General features: G+C 39.8%; 1 non-coding gene across 1 annotated transcript; it reads right to left on the bottom strand.

Moving 5' to 3' along the window:
* Positions 1-1211: 1211 nt before the first annotated feature.
* On the bottom strand, positions 1212-1284 carry TRNAC-ACA (transfer RNA cysteine (anticodon ACA)). The gene has a single exon. It is a non-coding gene; the product is annotated as a tRNA-Cys (tRNA).
* Positions 1285-17713: the final 16429 nt, after the last annotated feature.

Here is a 17713-nt window from a genome sequence, read left to right as displayed (position 1 = left end):
CTTGTTGACAAAACATGCTGTTCAGTGTGGAGGTAGGGGATGGAGAGTGAGATTTTCAATATGGTTATGAAAACACTCCCTTCTAAACAAGATGGGATGGTTTCCTTTACAAGGGGAGGTAAAAATTTTTTTAATGAGCTGGTAAGTTACTTCATACAGAACTGAAAACCAAGAAAATCCTTAGGCCAATCCCCGAATACACATGGTGGAGCAGTTATGAAGAGTCTAAGGAGATTTGATGGTACTAATTATTTTTGAACTTTTCAGAGACTTGGGGACTCTTTTGATCAGGGTGGGGGGACTTGTCTTAATTTTATAGTATAATAATTTTATTTTATAAAAATATTTAATACCAACCCCCATAAATATAGTTGTATACTTAAAAGTGCTATAAAAACCAACTGAATGATAATAGTGTTTATTCCTTTTTTTTTTTTTTAAACTCTTTCCCCACATATTTCTGCTTGTTTGTGGGAAGGGTCAAGTAGAAGTGAGATTGAAGGGGAGTATGTGTTTAACCTTGTTTGGTGTCTTGCTTTATTCTTTGCTTTTTTACAACCCGTGATCTGCAAGCTGGAGTTTTTAGCCTCCATAAAAGAAGTGGTAGGCTTGGTAGTAATATGACTGGAATATGAAATTAATCAGTGTACTGGAAGCCACCTTAATTTGGTTTATGGTAACAGGGCATTCACTGGCAAAGTAATTGGTTTTATTTGCAAGCCTTTAATGAGGGAACTTATAAGAGGAGCAAAGAGACATTGCTTTTCCTTGAGTCATAGAATTTTTAGTCTGTGTCTTCATGACAATCAATGTCGAATTATTTCAGCTTATCTGAGTATAGTGCTTATCAGTTCCAGGTCATTAATTCAGTTCCCATTTGGGCCAGTTTGGCTTTGTTCAGTTCCTTGGCCATACGTTAGCTCTGAACTGTCATTTCATAAGTGGGTGCTGTTGATCACTGAAGACAGAACCAGAGATTATGAATGAATAAGCTCAAATCCATCACCATTGCCAGAAAGGAACTCAAAACACAGGCTCACCATGGCAAATTAGTGTCATCTTCTGTATACAAAAGGAAATAATGACTTTGTTGATATTTAAGATCTACACACCATCCGACCCCATGGACTGTAGCCTATCAGGCTCCTCCATCCATGGGATTTTCCAGGCAAGAGTACTGGAGTGGGTTGCCATTTTCTTCTCCAGGGATCTTCCCCACCCAGGGATTGAACCCAGGTCTCCTGCATTGTAGGCAGACGCTTTTACCGTCTGAGCTACCAGGGAGGCCTATCCTGAAATTAAGCTCACAGCAACCCACTGAGGTAGACTTTTATCTCACTTATGGGAAAAATGAGACTTAATGAGGTTAAATATGGCCAAAGGGGAAGATGATATGCTTTGAATTCAGATAAAGTTGAGTTTGGGCTTTCCAGGTGGCTCAGTGGTTAATAATCTGCTTGCAACGCAGGAGACGCGGCAGGAGCCATGGGTTTGATCCCTGGGTCAGGAAGATACTCTCGAGGAGCAGATGGCAACACACTCCAGTATTCTTGTGGGAAATCCTATGGACAGAAGTGCCTGGTGGGCTACAGTCCATGGAGTCACAAAGAGTCAGACACAACTTAGTGACTGAACATGCAAAGTTGAGTTTGAAATCTAGCTTTGATAACATATAAATGGAAGTGGGAAAACTTATCTATTTTCTTACTAAGATAGGATTAAAAATATGTGCCTTGCATTATCAAGGTTAAAAGAGATGATGCATATAAATCACTTACCACTAAGCCTGGCATGTGTTATTTTTATGAAGGGATCTGCCTGGGATCACACAATTCATGGCAGAACTAGGGCTTGCTTGCACATGGATCCTCTGACTCTAAGTTGAGTGCCCTCCCTTCTGTATGACAGCTGAGATTATGTGAAATGAAGGGTAGAGGTGGGAAGTCACTGTCACTTTCCTCTATGTAGCGGTTCCCAAACCTGCCTGTGCATTTAAAAGAGGCAGTTGAGGAGTATGATTAAGTGCTTGGATTTCCATGTCATCCTTAACCCATGACTGTCCAGCTACAGACTGTGTTTCCCAATCAAATGACTAAGTTCTCACTGAGCGGTTGAGAGAATCAGTGTTATGGGCAACTTCTACCCTGCTGCTGATAAAGAAACCGTTTGGCTTGAATGTTTACTCTTTACCTTCCCAAAGCTGAAAAGTGAATATGACTGTGACCTCACTTTGACCAAGAGTCAAGGCAAGACTTCAGCCATTAAGTTTGCAAAAAGCGTCTTTAATACAGTTAATATTTTATAGCTATAAATGGAATGTAGCCTTTAAAAATTGTGAATCACTGTGTTGTACAACTGGAACTTACATAATATTGTACATCAACTCTACTTTGATAAAAAAAAATTGCTTCTTGTTTGTAAGCTGGTTATATGGATGAGCAAGAAGGAAGAAACTGGGGCCTTTAGTGATTAGATGGAGCCCAGCTACTCTGCCTATCTGGCTGACTCATTGTCGGGACTGTTAAGAAAGAAATACATGTCTATCTTAAATTATGTTGCTGTATTTTGGGGTGGGAGATGCTCTTTGCTTCAGAAGTTTAGTCTTTAAACTACTTAGGAGGCTTTAAAAATGTAAACAGTCAAACTCAATGAGACTTTAAAATCACAATATCTGTTAGTGAGCTCGGGAGTCGATGTTAGTAAACTGTACTGACAGCTAGGCTTGAGAACCACTGTTCTGTGTAACAGAAGACCCTTTCTCTGAAAGTCTTCAATTTTTGTAGAACAAGAAAGATTAGGAGGAAGGGGGGGGGGGGGAAACTGGAGAGAAGAATAAAGAACAGGAACAGAGAGAAGCTAAGACAAGACTGGAGTTTCCTAATGTTTCTCGTGGTTTTCATACTTTTGGATCCAATCCCTTTTCAAGACTGACTTAGCATTCCTGCTCTTGATATGGTTGTGTGTGTGTGTTCATTTGCTCAGTTGTGTGTGTATCCTTATGGTCCCATGGACTGTAGCCCACCAGGCTCCTCTGTCCATGAGATTCTCCAGGGAAGAATACTGGAGTGGGCTGACATGTCCTCCTCCAGGTGATCTTCCTGACCCAGGGATTGAACCTGCGTCTCTTGCATCTTGTGCATTGGGCAAGTGGATTCTTTACCACTAATGCCATCTGGGAATCCCCCTTGAGAGAGGTGCATATCCCTAAAGCTGTGAAAAGAAAAAACATTTGTTATTTAGAGTTTTCCCTGCCTTCCAAGGAGGTGGGTACTTCACTGCATTGGTGAAACACAGCAGGCTGGGAGTTAGAGACCTCAGTTGTTCTGCATAAGAAAAGGGACTTAAGTTTCAGTCCTAAAGCTGTGCTGGAAATGCTGGGACAGCAGAACTTGTAGTTCAGAAGAGACTGCTGCATTGGGAGAGAACGTTTGGGGAGATGATGGAAGTTTGACCATGCAGTATGGAGTAGAAGCCCTCTTTTCCACCTCCCCACAAAACTTTCAACAACACATCTTTTTGTGTGTGTAGCTAGTATGTTGATGAGCTGGATATATCTTTTTTTAAAAATTATTTATTTCTGATTTTTTTTTTTTTTTTTTGGCTGCACCAGGTCTTCACTGCTGTGAGTGAACTTTCTCTAGTAGCAGTGAGCGGGGACTACTTTCTAGTTATGGTGTATGGGTTTCTCATTGCAGTGGCTTCTCTCGTTGAGGAGCATGGGGTCTGGGCATATGGGCTTCAGTAGTTACGTTGTGTGGACTCAGCTGTGGCTCATGGGCCCTCGAGCACAGGCTGTGTAGTTGTGGTACATGGGATTCATTGCCCTACAGCATGTGGGATCTTCCTGGACCAGGGATTGAACCTGTGTCCCCTGCACTGACCGGTAGATTCTCAACCACAGGGCCACTGGGGAAGTCTGAGCTGGATATATCTTGATGTCCAGGGTTTTTCCAAGTACTAAATTCAGCTTCCAGGTTGATATGAAATGAGATGAGCATTCTTTCCATGGGATCTAACCAGTATCACTTAAAATAGTTGATTTTTGTAATTAGCAACCAAAAAAAAAAAACCACCAAAAACCCACCAGTTAGGACTATTTGTTCTATGTAGACAACTTCCCTGGTGGCTCAGATGGTAAAGCATCTGCCTACAGTGCAGGAGACCTGGGTTCAATCCCTGGGTCAGGAAGATCTCCTGGAGAAGGAAATGGCAACCCACTCCAGTACTCTTGCCTGAAAAATCCCATGGACGGAGGAGCCTGGTAGGCTACAGTCCATGGGGTTGCAAAGAGTCGGACACGGCTGAGCGACTTGACTTCACGTCAGAGGGCTTCCCAGGTGGCACCAGTGGTAGAAGAATCTGCCGGCCAGTGTAGGTGATGCCAGAGACATGGGTGTGATCCCTGAGTCAGGAAGGTACCCTGGAGTGGGAAATGGCAGCCCACTCCAGTGTTCTTGCCTGGAGAATCCCATGGACGGAGGAGCCTGGCGGGCTACAGTCTGTAGGGTTGCAGAGGGTTGGGTATGAGAGCACTGCACTGCACCATTCGGTATAGACACAAACTTAGTCCTTTTGTATAATCCTCATGCTAACTTCTATATACCTGTTCAATTTTTGACACCTTGTGCTTTTCAGTAATGGCCCTTGAATGTTTATTCCTTCTACTCCTGATGCTTATATGTGAGATATCAAATTGAGTTTGGGAAGATGAAAATGATGCCAGCACTGTCAGTAGTCATCTTTATCTTCCTGTTTTCGACTGCTGCTCATATGATGAACAGCCTCGTTTCACTCCGTAACAGCTGCATTTTATTGATGTGGCTTGTTATGTTTGTAAAGAGTCCATAGGTTACAAGTCGGCTCAAGTGCAAAGTGTTCTGATTAATGATCATCTTCAAAATGACAAGTGATAAAGCACTTGAGGATTCTGGGAGTGGAGAGACAACCTTGCAGCATTGTTGGAGGCTCCTGAATTTCTAGTGACTGTAAAAATATCTCTTTAGAGATGGGCTAACACCCACATCCTCTAATAAATTAAAATTTTGGATGCACACCTCTGTCTTTTTGTTGCCAAGTACGCTTTAGTCAGATAAAAGGCAGAGTGTGTGCCTGGTATTTGATCACTTTAAAAGACTTTATAGTGTAACATGGGCTTCTCAGGTGGTACAGTGGTAAAGAATCTACCCGCCAGTGTAGGAGATGCTCGAGACTTGGGTTCATGCCCTGAGTGGAGAAGATTCCCCTGGAGAAGGAAATGGCAACCCACTACAGTATTTTTGCCTGGAAAAATCCATGGACAGAGGAGCCTGGTGGGCTATAGTCACGGGGTTGCAAAAAGTCAGACATGACTGAGCACAACAACAGCAGCAACAATAGTGTAACACACTACTGTTTTTATCCTTTGCATTTAGATTATAAACTAATAAAATCGAGGATTTCCTTTTATAATCAAAAGACAGGATGTTCAGAATTTCAGGGCTATCCCAGAAATACCATTAGAGAGACTGTGCTGGGAGGGTTGATTTATTTGTGATCTGTTTCGCTGTTCTTCTTTTGTTTGGCTTTGTTTTTATAACTTTTCAGAATAAGAGAGTGATTGCATCTACTGCTGTAGCATTTTCTCAGAACACCCATATGGGGCATATTTTAGATGAAACAGAGTCTCTGGTTGGCAGTAGCTCCCTTTCATTTCACTCTATTATTAAGAGTCATTTCTCAAACTGTTTTTTAAATTTACATCTGGAATAGAAAAATAGAGGACTCTAAAGATGTCTTTGAAAATTAATTCTTTAGTAAGTCTTCTCACCATCTAGGGAATTGAAACTTAGCTGCAGATTTTCTTTAAGTGAGCTCTCTGGATGCAGAGCAGGATTCGGTTAGTGGGTAAGAGGAAGGGTGTATTGAAAACAAGGGAATGTTAGTGATGGCAATCAGCACACATTAAATGGTGAATTTTTTTTTTAAGTGAGCTCTGAATCAGAAGTCATAATCACTCAGTCACCTGCTGGGTTCATTTGCCCTTCAGAAATGAGGACATCTCAAAGTGTAGAGCATTTTAATAGAATAGCACCAGACAAGCTTGTTCTATAGAATTTTATTTGACAGGCTGGAACTTGTTTCCAATATTCCTTTTTCCGAATTACATGAAAAACTGTATCCCACTGGTGCATTGTGAAAGGATAAATGGTAGATGACATCAAAATAAAGCAAAGTGATCTTTTTTCCTCCATTTCTTAACAGATATTATCTTCCTGTGGCTGTGACTACCAGATTTCATGATAAGGCAATTAAATAGTTCATGTAATAGTCTTTCTCCAATGACAGCCTAGGACAGTAAAAGACTGCAAGTAGATATACTATTTGAGCATGTAGTTCCATAAAATAAACTTGATAGAGGCATTATAGTGAAAATAGTAAGGCATTGCAACCAGTCTTTTTTCCTTTGTAAAGTCTTTGTAAAGACCTCCATACAAATTGACTTTCCAGTTTTGTCTTCTACCAGCATTAATGTGGTTATTATTCATTTTTATCTTTGTTGGAGATTTTGGACACATTTACTATTTCTGATAAGAGAGAGGGTTCATGATCCTGCTGACTTTAAGTCCATGTTCATGAATATATAAAACTGACACTTCATACATACACAATTTGACCTACAGTTCACAAAAGCAAAGCAGACTGAATTGGATGGGAAATGATGAGGACCCCTGTCTCATAATCTATTCTTTGTCTAGTTGGTAACAGCATGTATCATGATGACATCCAAATAGTCCATTTTAGGGGCCCCTGAGTCCTCCAAACATTATCCAGCCTTGTTTCTCTAGCTGTGCATTCTCAACAATATTTCCTCCATCCCTTTCATGAGTCTCATACATCAGATCTTACACTTTCATAATTCTTACTGTATCATTTTGTTAATTGTAGAAAATTTTGAAAAGATGAAAATAAGAATCCCATGACTATGACCAGACATAACTAATATTAACATCTCAGTTTCTTTTCTTTTTTTCTACCCTCCACTCCTCTTCCTATTGTTTTCCCCTTCTTCCTACTTTCCCTGTCAGATTAAATCAAATTATAAAGAGGACAGTCTTCCTATAATGCTTTAAGGCAGAAGCCCCTAACCTTTTTGTTACCAAGGGCCAGTTTTCATGGAAGACAATTTTTCCCTGCTCAGGTGGGGGATGGTTTCAAGATGATTTAAGCACATTGCATTTATTGTGCATTTTATTTATATTATTATTACCACATTAGCACCCCCTCAGATCTTCAGGCATAATTATGTCCTGGAGGTTGGGGACCCCTGCTTTAGAGAATTCATCATTTGGAAGTGGAATCTCTACCAGGCTGTTTTGGTCTATTAGTTCCTCAGATAGGTAGTGGATGTAGACATACAAAAATATTTCCCCATGTTTAGGATCCTGCTTATGAGCCGTCTCATATAGAGAGAGCCTTTTCATAGAGTCTTATCTGTAACATGTAACATCAGCATTAGAGGCTGTATTGAAGTGGCCGGTATGAGAGAGTATCTTAGCTGGCTTAAGTGAAGGCTCAGCGTATGGAGAGGAGAGTGCCAATGTTTATTTTATTTTTTCATTTCCAGCCTTGTTAAGAGCCACACAAGGGATATGAGCTAATAATGAATAATGTAGTAATAAAATGCCAGGTTCTTAAGTCAGGCAGGCTTGGCCATGATGACTTAGAGAAATCTTTCATATTATCCAAGCTTCTATGTCCTCATCTAAACAATATAGACAGTAATAGGGTCACTTATAGGGTTCTTGTGAGCATCCCCCTCTCTCTCATCTGCTCCCTTGTTATTATGTGTATGTGTGTGTGTGTGTGTTCAGTTGTCTGACTCTTTGTGACCCCATGGACTGTGACCCACCAGGCTTCTCGGTCCTTGGGATTTCTTAGGCAATGATACTGGAGTAGGTTGCCATTTCCTCTTCCAGGGATCTTCCTGACCCAAGGATCAAACCCACATCTCTTGTGTTTTCTGCATTGGCAGGCAGATTCTTTACCACTGTGCCACCTGGCAGTCCTCAGTTATTATAGGCCCCAGTATTCATGTCCTTGTGTGATCTCTGCCTGCCCTGATCCTGGACTTGACTGTGTGGTTTTTCTTTGACTATGAAACTTGCTTGGTTAACAGGACATTAGCAATCATGACACAAAGCACCGTCCAGTGGGGCTTGTTTTCTTCTGCAAACCAATCACTGTGAAGAATCGTGTTGCCCTATTGATGACATGGGGTCCAATCAACAGCCAACACCAACTGTCAGATATATGTGTAAAGACATCTTGGATTATCTAGTCTCAGCTAAATTGTTAATTAAGTCCAGGGAAGATCTGCAGAAGAATTACACCAAATGGTAAATTAAGTGGTAATTGTTTTATGTTACTGAGTTTTGGGGTCATTTTTAATGGCGTGATAGACAACTGACATAACACCCTTTGTGTATGACTTTGTATTTTCTTTTACTAAAAGGCAGAGCTCATTTTACCATATCTTGATTCTGAGTTTGGTCGTAGGACTTGCTTTGGGCAATGGGATACTAAGCAGAAATGATGCAGGTAGAAGCTTGTAAAAGCACTTTCCTTTTTTTTTTTTTCTTGCTTGCTTCTCTGCCTTTGCCTTGAGAAAGCCTGACTTGGTAGAGAAGAGACTCAGTTCAGAATTGCTCAGTTTTAACTGAGGCTGTTTAAGATCAGTGACTGGGTGGCAACTGTCAGATGTGTGAGTGAGCCCAGCTAAGGCCAGAATTGCTAAGCCTAAATTTCCAGCCTTCATTGATGACTCACAGGCTTGTGACCAAAGGAATGCCTATTGTTTTAAGCTGCTGGTCTTAGGGTAATTTGTTGTGCAGCGTTATTATGAATAGATAACTAATGCATCCCCCTTGCCTAAATGTTGTGCATTCACAGCAGCTGCTAAAACATTGTCTCATCTATCCAGATCTTTCCATTGATTCTCTCAGTGCCCTAATTTTCTCCATGTGTATCCTATCCTCTTTCCTCAAGCCCAACTTGTTGACTCAGGTCTGTTGACTTGGTCCTGTTCCCAAAAGACCTCTGCTATCACCTCAGACCTGATGAGCCTCATAACTCTGAGAATATAATGCAACCTCTACATTTATGATAAAACTCAGGATTTTTGAATAATTGATAGATCAAAATCACATTTGTCGAGACTGACCCAATCAATTCTGATGCTCAAGGCTTAGCTTTACTTTTCCTGGATAGCTGGTGCACTGCAGCTGTCCCTCTAATAGAAACACAAAAATGGAACATTTCTCCCCATTTTGATGTTTGGTTATGAATTCTACATGCAAATCCTCACTACTTTTCAATCTGCTGTAGAAGCTTTCCAGGGCAGAGAAACAATCTACCAAGGACATGGAAAACCCAGTGCTTTGGACTCCTGGAGTAAACTCACATGCTGAGTCCTGTGCACGCTCGGGCTTCCCAGGCGGCGTGGTGGTAAAGAATCCACTGCCAGTGCAGGAGATGCAGGTTTGATCCCTGGGTCAAGAAGATCCGCTGGAGAAGGAAATGGAAACCCACTCTACTATTCTTGCCCAGGAAATCGCATGCACGGAGGAGACTGGCGGGCTACAGTCCATGGGGTTGGGATAGGCTGAGCACACCTGTGCTCACGTAGACAATCACTTAATCCTTCAGCCATATCACTCCCACAGCACTTTCAGGACTCCTGTGGAGATGGTGCTGTCTGGAAATTTCTCTACTCCTGGAGTTGGTGTTGCCTGTATTGGTACAGAGGCCCTTAGACCAATTGGAAGACCCACAGCTGCCTCTAAAGTCTCCAGGTGATCTAGTTATTAAAAAAGACACACAAGTTTGAACTACTCCAAGCATGGCTGATCAGTCTCTTCTAAAAATTAATTCTTGTTTCTAAAATATAATGGATATGCATTGAAATGAGGTTAAACACTAATATCCACTGTGTAATTTTGTCAGTGAACTTCCTCATTTTAGTAAATTCATATAATACTATTTGATTCTGGTTTCCACTCAGAACATTCATTCTTGAACCACATTTTCAACTTAAACTGTTGTTTCAATCTTAGCAAGATCTTTCCAATGCACTCTCTGGTTTACCACTGTTATTCCAAGAATCACGACTCAGGTCTGCTTGAGTGTGAGACCTTTCATATACTTTTTCAGCAGACTATTAGGCATATTGAAAATGAGCTCAGAAAAGTAAGATTTTGAAGTGACTTCAGCAACCTAGGAAACTTTCCTAAGTCTCAATTTCTTCATCTCTAAAATGTGATTAGTAGTACATTAGGAATACTATTGTAATAGTAATGTACAATCATGATGTTGTTATGAGAATTAGATCATCTCTGTAAAGCACTTTAGCACCATGACTAGCATGTGATACCTCTATACATATTCACTGTAATTATTAAACGGAGCTGTGAAAAAGTGTCTATTGTTTTAGCCATAGTTCATAGTTTAGGAGATGATGAACATGACTGAAAGCCATATTTAACCCAAATGACATGACAGATTCTCACTTAATTCATTTCTTGAGTAGGTGTTTATTGCACACATACCATATACTGGGAACACTACATGGATCCTGCCCTCATCAGGCATATATTTAAAGGGATAGATAGGTACTAAACACATATTGTTGTTATCTATTCGCTAAGTCATGTCCAACTCTTTTGTAATCCCGTGGACTGTAGCCCACCAGGCTCCTCTATCCATGGAATTTCCCAAGCAAGAATGCTGGAGTGGGTTGTCATTTCCATCTCCAGGGGATCTTCCCCACTGAGAGATTGAATCTGCATTCTTAATTCTTTAAGGTACAGGTCACATGTTATTAAAATAGGCCTGATTATTATTCACTTTACAAAGAAATACTCTATTACAATTCTCATAACAAAATGTAAGATTGGTTCCATCATAAACAGTATTGAAAGGAACTATAAGGTTAAAAGTGTAGGACACTGATACTGCAGTGTCCTCCAGACATTTTGAAGAATCTTGTTCTGATTCCTGCTAACAAAGTGTACTTTATGGATGATGTTTAATGACTCAGAAATAGCAGGATTTAATATATATATATTTATATTTATATTTATATATAGGCCTTCCTATGGCTCAGCTGGTAAAGAATCTACCTGCAATGTGGGAGACCTGGGTTCGATCCCTGGGTTGGGAAGGTCCTCTGGAGAAGGGAAAGGCTACCCACTCCAGTACTCTGGCCTAGAGAATCCCATGGACCTTATAGTCCAAGGGGTCACAAAGAGTTGGACACGACTGAGTGACTTTCACTTTTGCTTTTCAGCATGCCGTTCATTATTTAAGGTGAACTGAACTATGATATGTTAGAAAAGGATATTTTGTTTTGCCTACACGGTGGGGTTTGTACTAAGTGCAATGTAACTGTAATTTTCTGCTGATTATCCCATATTGTTCTAAATTCTTTGTCTCTTAGGACTGACCTTAATTTGGCTTTGGCTGCTTAAGCCACTTCCCTTACAAGAAGTCTGTGTGTATGTATGTGTGTGTGTGTGTGTGTGTTAGTTGCTCAGTCGTGTCTGACTCTTTGCAACCCTACTGACTGTAGCCTGCCTAGCTCCTCTGTCCATGGAATTCTCCTGGTGGGAATACTGGAGTGGGTTGCCATTGCCTTCTCCAGGGGATCTTCCCAAGCCAGGGATCGAGCCTGGGTCTCTGCATTGTGGGCAAATTCTTTATCCTCTGAGCCACCAGAGTCTGAGGAATCAGTAAATAAACACTTAAATGGACTAAGGGAGTCGCTTCTTTAAAGAAGTCCTTTTGAAATTCAAATAATCGCCCCCTAATGTTGTATAAGGGTTTTTCACAGGGAAGCTTGCTCTTGTGCTAGCTGTACTCTGTTGCATGTGGTAAGATTTCTTCAAAAGATAATGTGAACACATGTTTTAAAGTATACTGCATGGTTTGAAGTAAGTGGTATGTAGAGGGCAAAATAATAAAATCTGAAGAAGTGAACTCAGAGACTTTAATAACGCTGAAGGGTTTCTAATGAGATGTCAATTTATAGCATGTCAGTTTAACAAGAGGGAGAACAAGTCTGCGGGGGAAAAGAAAAAAATCAAATCGACGTAAACAAGAAGAAAGAGCACAAGGTTCCCCAACAGGGTGAGTTGAATATTTTTTAAATGTCGAGTAAAAGCAAGAAGGTAGGATTTCCTAAGGTATTCTTGAATCTCTTTTCTTAATAACTTTGCTTCTCCTCTCCCAAGGGGGCTGCACCTTATATACTCAAATTAAATGTCAAGTATTGCAACAAACAGTGATGTTCTTTCATTACTCTTGTCACCGATTTCTGCTGAGCATATAGAAGGCTTCTCTGATTAGAAATCATTGACAGAGAAGCTCAACGGGGTTTCTTTTGAACAGAGTAGTTGAAGTAGTTGAAGATTTTTATGCATGACATTATAACTCCTAATAGTTACCAAGCAGGAAAAACATCCTCTTCTGTAACTTAAAAATGTATTTGGTCATGTATTCAAATATAGCATATATTCAGATTCTGAGTGATCAGACTAAAAATCTCTTTAATTAATATTGCATTTAATGTTTAAACCCATTGGAACTTGAGTAGAATTTGTATCCTACTGTTGTATGAAAATTGTGTAAATCTTAATTATGTTGACTTGGTTCATAGTGCTTTTCAGGCCTATTATATTCTACTTTTCTATGTGTTTATTCTATTAATTTTTGAGAGTTTGATGTTGAAACTCTAACTAACGATCTCAATTGATCTACTTAAAAATAATTGTAATATATAATGGAACTATATGTAACTTTGTTCTGTATTTTCCAAGTCTCCTGTAAATGTGTTATCATATTTACATAAATAAAAAATGTTAAAACCTGTTAACTCAGATGCTTACAGAATCCTTTCTGGTTATTTTTGGAGGTGTCATTTCTTTCATGTTACTTTAGAAGATTCACAGCATCATAACATCTCACAACTGGAAGGACCTCCAACCCTGTTTTGCTTGGCCCAAGTTAGTGGCAGAGGTCCTGCTAGAACTAAGTCTACCACATCCATCTCCCATGATCTTTCTGCAGTAACGCTACTCCATGTCCAAGGATACTTAATTTTAATACAAATATCCTCCAATGGAGATATAGACTATCATTTATTTTATTATTTTCTTAATGGATATAAGGATTGAAGTTTTTTTGGCTCTGCCTTTTACCAGCTGTGAAACTTAATCAAGTTTTTATGTTCAATTTTTAGTTTTTCTCACTAAAATTATCAAGAAATTAGATTAATTTTTAAGGTCTCTTCAAATATCCAGCTTCTGATTTTTTTTAATTGAAGATAATTGCTTTACAATGTCATGTTGGTTTCTGCCGTACAACGGTGTGCATCTGCCGTAATTATATATGCTTCTTGAGTCTCCTTCCCCACTTCCTTCTCACCCATCTAGGTTGTCACAGCGTGCCAGGCTGGCCTCTCTGTGTTATATAGCAGCTTCCTACTAGCTACCTATTTTACACATGATAATGTAGATATATCAATGCTACTTTCTCAATTTGTCCTATCTCTCCTTCCTCCTCTATGTCCAAAAGTCTGTTCTCTATGTCTGTATTTCCATTCCTTTCCTGAAAATAGGTTCATCAGTATTATTTTTCTAGATTCCATATATATATATATATATATATATATATATATATATATATATATAAAAGTAAGTAAAAGTCGCTCAGTTGTGTCCAACTCTTTGTGACCCCATGGACTATACAGTCCATGGAATTCTCTAGGCCAGAATTCTGAAGTGGGTTGTCTTTCCCTTCTACAGGGGGATCTACCTTTCCAGTCCAGGGATCGAACCCAGGTCTCCTGCATTGCAGGCATAATCTTTACCAGCTGAGCCACAAGGGAAATTGCAATGAACATTGAGATTAGATGCTGATTTTATGCTGTGCTTTCCACTACCAAACATTTCACAATGAATATGCTGCAGTCCATGGGGTTGTGAAGAGGTGACTGAAAACATGGATTTATCAGATTTATCAGACATATCAGTGTGTGATGAAGAAGTCAGTCTTCATAACTCACAGAGTGGGTCAAATCTCTAATGCCAAAACGATCCATAGTGATTCCTTTGGGCAAAAACCCTGGACGTTTATAGATGTTCAGTGTCTTTGGGGACAATTAGGGTAACCTCTTCTACCTCTTTTCTGACATGTGACCAGTCTTATCTCTCCTGTTCAGTAGCATTAGGATTTCTCCTGCTACCTGAGTGTCACAAACACCCTATTGCCCAGTTGACATCATGACAGTGGGAGGGGAAAGTTTGTAATTCAAATGCATTAAGGAGCCGGGTTGAGTTGGTCCCCAGGCTCTAGTGTGTGCATACTTTGCTTCTCATTCTCTGACGTTTATTTTTAATATGTGTCTTGATTGTAATTCTGAGTCTGTGGTCTTCCTCCCCGCCCCCAGCCAACATATGTAAGTGCTTTCAGAAAAGGAAAGGCATGATTTTTGTCTTTGAGAACCGCAAGCCTAAATTGTTATAGCTTGTAAAGAAGTACGATGTTGCAGTTTAACTCTTTTCGTCAAAAGGAAAAGGACATTGACAACATTCAATCCCATAAAGGAAGGAAAGCCATGAAGTTCTGACATTTGGTGAGGACAGGGAGCAGACAAAAGGGAGTGAAATTTTAGGGAAAAATAATATGGGTTTTTTGAACATTTAAAAAAATTTATTTTATTGAAGTACAGTTGATTTAGGGGAAAATAGTGTTGAAAAAGTGATTGCCTAAGTAGGCAAGTACCATCCAAACACTTGTAGTGCTAGTTGATTTCTCCATTCTTATAAGTGAAGAACCAGGTTCAAGGAAGTTAAGTAATTTATCCCAAGTCACATAATTAGTGATTAGCAGCAGATCCAGGTTTTAAATTCATGTCCATGTAATTTCACAAAATGTTATCTTCTGATTCTTTATCCACATCCCTTGATACCAGATGTATTTTGAATATAAGAATTTAGAAGGTAATACAGTGCAAATATCATGTGTTATATAACAGTCCCAGCAAGGTCTAAGGCTCCCTGTAATCAAAACAGATTCATATGCTGGCAGAAAAGCATGAATATTCACCTACGGCGGGATAAATGAAGTCTATAAATAGCCTCATACCAGTTCAGGTCAGATTTTGCAGCCAGATAATTCAGGTCAGTTCAGTTTTGTGGCCAAAAAAACTGGGCTTTAGAACTTTCTGAATATCACAGCTGGGGACTTAAGGATTGTGGACTTGATTACCAGCCTGCCTGAGTCTATTGAGGGTGTTCTGAGTGGGCCCTGGGTTTTCTGATTGAGGAAATAGTCTTTATGTCAGACTTCTGAGCAGTCCCATCAGAACTGGTGGTCAGTGATCAGAGTTAGGGGCTGTGACTGTCTCTCTGGGGGGTGCCAGACCCAGGGGTTCTGACTGAGCAGCCAAATCCAAGGGTAGTTAGAGCCAGGCCCTGCACAATACCAGGGGGAACCTCTGTTGGCCATGTTTTTGCTGCCCCTTGATCCTTTTTCCAGGTGACTCAGTGGTACAGAATTCGCCTCCCAACACAGGAGACTTTGGTTTGATCCCTGGTTTGATCCCTTTGAGGATCCCTGGAAGATCCCCTGGAGAAGGAAATGGCAACTCCCTCCAGTGCTCTTGCCTGGGGAGCCCCATGGACAGAGGACCCTAGTGGGCTATAGCCATGGGGTCTCAAAGAGTCAAACATGACTGAGCATGCACGCATGAAACTTTTTCATGCCAGAAGTTTCTAGAGTGAACTTTTTCAGTGATATCACATATTTTATATTTGGGAAGTCATTGAAAAATAGTGGACTTGTTCTGTATAGATTCACATTGCAGTCAAATTCAATGAAGCATAGATTATTTGAAAAATGATGGATATTCATCATTAATGAGCTAAAGCTACATTATGGTAAGGTTATTTGAAAATAAAGGCAGACAAGAAGTGGAAGTGACAGTGTTTTTTTTCTCCACAGGTTAGGCTATTGAGAAAGGGAAAAGCTAACCTGTACCTGAAATCTTTCAAAAACTAATATATAATCATTTTTTTCCCACGTAGTATTTAAAATAGAACTGACTTTGTTGTTGTTCTTTAGCCCCTCTTGGTTCCACATCTTAACATGAGATAATCATTAATAATTTCAAAATTGTGATTGAATATGAAGTTACTGTTATGAGAACATTAAGAATTCATGCCATGCCAGTAGTCAGCATTGCGGAGGTACATTGTGTTGTATCCAAAATAAATTTGACCTTGGTGCTCCACATGCATTAATCACTTTCTTCTGGGCACAATAGCAGAACACTAACTGGATATGAATAATGGATGCCAAAATTTGAGATTAATTTTTAGCATACTAGGCTTTGTATGAACACAAAATGAGGTTAAATTAGGATTCTGGTTGTATCTCAACTGTTCAAATTGCCAGATATTTTAAATTTATTAGGCTAGGAGGTTTTTCCCCTGCCATTAACTGAGTAACTGCTACAATAAAGACAGACAGTATCCTGTAGATGTAATGTCCTTCCCTTATCTCTATAATCAAATTCATATTGACCAGCTGAAATGATAAAAACTGCACCAGATTCCAACAAAGCACCAGGGATAAAACAGCACATCCATACAATGATAGGTGAGAGTAAATTTCTATAGATAAGAATCATCAAAGACATATCTAACCTGATTGTAAAGTTTTAAAATCAAATTAGGCTTTTCCCATAAGTTGACTAAGAAGTATTAATGTATGTACTAAGTGTTAGTACTATCTTCTGGCTGAAAAAAGGTCTCTAACTTAAAAACTAGAAACCAAGACACTGGTCTTTACCTATATACTTTGATTTAATTTAAACTTAGATGTACTCAAGATTAATAAATTAATTTTGTTTAATAAACCTGAATAGTCCCTAATATAGAATCTAAACTACCTCAAAGTGAAAGTTGCTCAGTCATGTCTGACTCTTTGCAACCCTGTGGACTATACAGTCCGTGGAATTCCCCAGGCCAGAATACTGGAGTGAGTAGCCTTTCCCTTCTCCAGGGGATCTTCCCAACTCAGGGATCAAACCCAACTCTCCCACATTGCTGGTGGATTCTTTACCAGCTGAGCCACAAGGGAAGCCCACGAATACCAACTGAGCTATGAGAGAAGCCCAAGTGTTCTATCAATTATATCCAGCGGCTTTTTCATCTGCCTGAAAATTGTAGAATGAGGTAGTGTTCGCTGCTCAGTCGTGTGTCTCTTTGCTACTTCCTGGACTGTAGCCTGGCCAGGCTCTTCTGAGAAGATTCCCTTCTCCAGGAGATCTTCCCAACCTAGGGGTCTAACCTGGGTCTCTTGTCCTGAAGGCAGATTCTTTCCTGTCTGAGCCACCGGGGAAGTCCTGGCAAAGAGATATGAGTATAAATAAATGAGTAAAAACCAAAGAGCTAAGTCTGTTTCTGTTACTGAAAACTAATGCATCCCTATTTCTTTTGCATTTGGAGTAATATTCAGCAGTTCAATTATTATTGGGGCACAACTTTTACTACTGAAGAGAAGTTTGATTATGCAGACACATTCAAAAGATGTTTACACATAAATATATTTTGTTCCTGTTACCAAGATATCTATTTTTAAAATCTTCTTAAAATTCTTTTTGGCTGGATCTTCA

The sequence above is a fragment of the Odocoileus virginianus genome, chromosome 23, assembly GCF_023699985.2.
Source record: "Odocoileus virginianus isolate 20LAN1187 ecotype Illinois chromosome 23, Ovbor_1.2, whole genome shotgun sequence".
NCBI lineage: Eukaryota > Metazoa > Chordata > Mammalia > Artiodactyla > Cervidae > Odocoileus > Odocoileus virginianus.
The sequence above is the reverse complement of the archived record's forward strand: the minus strand, read 5'-3'. Positions and strand labels throughout refer to the sequence as shown.